This window comes from Prunus avium, chromosome 7 (genome assembly GCF_965620075.1).
Source record: "Prunus avium chromosome 7, drPruAviu1.hap1.1, whole genome shotgun sequence".
Taxonomy (NCBI): Eukaryota; Viridiplantae; Streptophyta; class Magnoliopsida; order Rosales; family Rosaceae; genus Prunus; species Prunus avium.
This window is the reverse complement of record NC_142290.1, coordinates 13,234,814-13,237,403: the sequence shown is the minus strand read 5'-3', so window position 1 is coordinate 13,237,403 and position 2,590 is coordinate 13,234,814. Positions and strand designations below refer to the sequence as shown.

General features: G+C 40.2%; 1 non-coding gene across 1 annotated transcript; it reads right to left on the bottom strand.

Moving 5' to 3' along the window:
• Positions 1 to 826: 826 nt before the first annotated feature.
• Positions 827 to 933, bottom strand: LOC148293017 (small nucleolar RNA R71). The gene has a single exon (XR_015825943.1). It is a non-coding gene; the product is annotated as a small nucleolar RNA R71 (small nucleolar RNA).
• Between the last annotated feature and the right edge of the window lie 1,657 nt (positions 934 to 2,590).

Genomic DNA, 2,590 nt, shown 5'->3' with positions numbered 1-2,590 from the left:
TCCGTGGGATCGACCTCGTATTTCATAAGCTATACTATAAATGGTTCGTGCACTTGCGAGAATTGAAGTTTCTATTTTTAATAACTCATTTTAGTTGTTAGGAATAGGCTCAACAAGTTTTTGGCGCCGTTGCCGGGGAACCGGTAACGATGGTGCTATAGTTAGATTACTTTGAGTGTTTTTGTTTTTGTTTTCGTTGGTTTTTATTTCTGTATTCTGTTTTTCTTTTTAGTTGTTATCTCCATTTGAAGGCACTAATTGGTTTCTTGTGTGTGCATATATGTCCGAATCTGATTCTGAGCCAATTTCACCAGGAACTTTTGCTGTACGTGTTGGTTTGAGGAGGAATTATAGTTCTTTAAGTGCTGAATCTGAGAGCTACGAATCTGAAGGTTCAAGCAAGATGGCAGAGATTCCAAACAACAACAATAATGATGAAGGAGGTGGTGCGCTTGTTGTCCAACCTAGGAAACCCCTGCGTGAATTTTCCATCCCCAAAGTCACTGATCAACCTTCGTGCATCGTCTATCCTCAACTCACAATTGACAGGTTTGAGCTTAGAAGTGGTATGATTCATCTTCTTCCAACTTATTATGGTAATACCACTGAGGATCCTTACATGCATGTTAAGCAATTCTTTGAAATATGTGCTACAATCAAAATTCAAGGACTTGATGATGAGCAGATTAAGATGAGGCTATTCCCATTCAGTTTAAAAGATAAGGCTAAGTCATGGTTATACTCTTTGCCTAATGCTTCTATTCGTACTTGGGATGAGCTTTCTAATAAGTTTTTGCAGAAATTCTTTCCAGCTCAAAAGACTAACAAGATTAGAAAGGAAATTCTTGGTTTCACACAAAGAGAAGGAGAAGCTTTTCATGAATGCTGGGAGAGGTACAAGGAGATGATGAGTTCTTGCCCACACCACAATATAGAGAGTTGGATGCAAATGCAATCTTTCTATGAAGGTTTGCTTGATTCCGAAAGGATGATGGTAGATGCAACAAGTGGAGAAGGACTGATGAACAAAACAGCAGATGAGGCTTTTACTCTCTTTGAATCTTTGAGTACCAACTCTCAACAATGGAGCTACAATAAAGGAAGAGGAGCTCCTATGAAAGCTGTGGTCTCTGAGGTAAGTACTAATAATGAGATTAATGCAAAACTTGATGTTATGTGTTCTTTGCTTCAACAGGCAGTGACTGGCCCTCTAGGAAGCAAAGAGGAAGTTCAAGACCAATCTTTTGCAAAGCACATGCTAGAGCAAGCAAATGCCCTTCAAGGAAGGAATCCTCAGAATGATCCTTACTCAAACACATACAATCCGGGGTGGAGAAATCATCCTAATTTCAGGTGGAGCAATAATTCAAATGTGCAACAATCTCAAGGACCTCCCCCAGGATTTCAAATACAACAAAGGCAATTCCAGCAAGCTCCCCAACAAGTACAAGAGCAAAGGGGTGATCAAATGGGAGAATTGCAAGACATGTTCAAGAAGTTCATGGGGCAACAGATGCAAACCAATCAGAATCTTCAAAATGCAGTGAACAAACTAGAAGTGCAAGTTGGGCAGATTGCATCCTCCATGAGCAATAGAGCATCCGGAACTTTTCCAAGCCAAACGGAGGTGAATCCAAGGCATCATGAGCAAGTTAAAGCAGTGCACATCTTGAGAAGTGGTAAACAAGTTGATAATAAGGTTGGAGATGCCAATGAAGAGCAAGAAGATGGAGAAAACGTGGAGATCATTCAGCCACCACAAGGGCAGCCCACAGGTTCCACCAAACAGCCCCTCAATTCTCTTGGAAAGAGCACAGGCCCTAAGGTATCATCTAATGCTAATCAAGTTCCAATTTCATCTAATGCTTTTAGGCCTATTGCACCCTTTCCCAGCAGGTTATCAAAGTCAAAGAAAGATCAAGGCTTGGATGAGATAATGGAAATATTCAAGAAAGTGCAAATCAACATCCCATTGCTCAATGCCATTGCTCAGATTCCAAAATATGCAAAATTTTTGAAGGATCTATGCACTAACAAGAGGAGATTCAAAGAGCATGAACAGGTTGCATTAAGTGAAGAGGTTAGTGCAGTCTTACAAAGAAAGCTACCTCCAAAGCTAAAGGATCCAGGTTCATTTTCTATACCTTGTATAGTTGGTGATTTTAAGTTTCAAAAAGCTTTGCTTGATCTTGGTGCATCCATTAACCTTATGCCATATCATGTTTATGAGAAACTTAACCTTGGTGAGTTGCAAGCCACATCTGTGAGCATTCAATTGGCAGATAGAACTATCAGGTACCCTAGGGGCATTCTAGAAGATGTTTTGGTGAAAGTAGAAGAGCTGATTTTGCCAGCTGATTTCTTGGTGTTGGAAATGGAAGAAGCACCAATTCATGACAATCAGTTACCACTCATTTTTGGTCGTCCATTCATGGCAACTGCCGGTGCAATTATTGATGTGAAGAAGGGTACATTGACTATGAACGTGTTTGATGAGACAATAGCATTCAAAGTGTTTGAAGCCTCCAAGTTTCCAAGTGATGAGCATGAAGTTTTCCAGCTTGATGCAATTGATAATATGGTGAAAGAA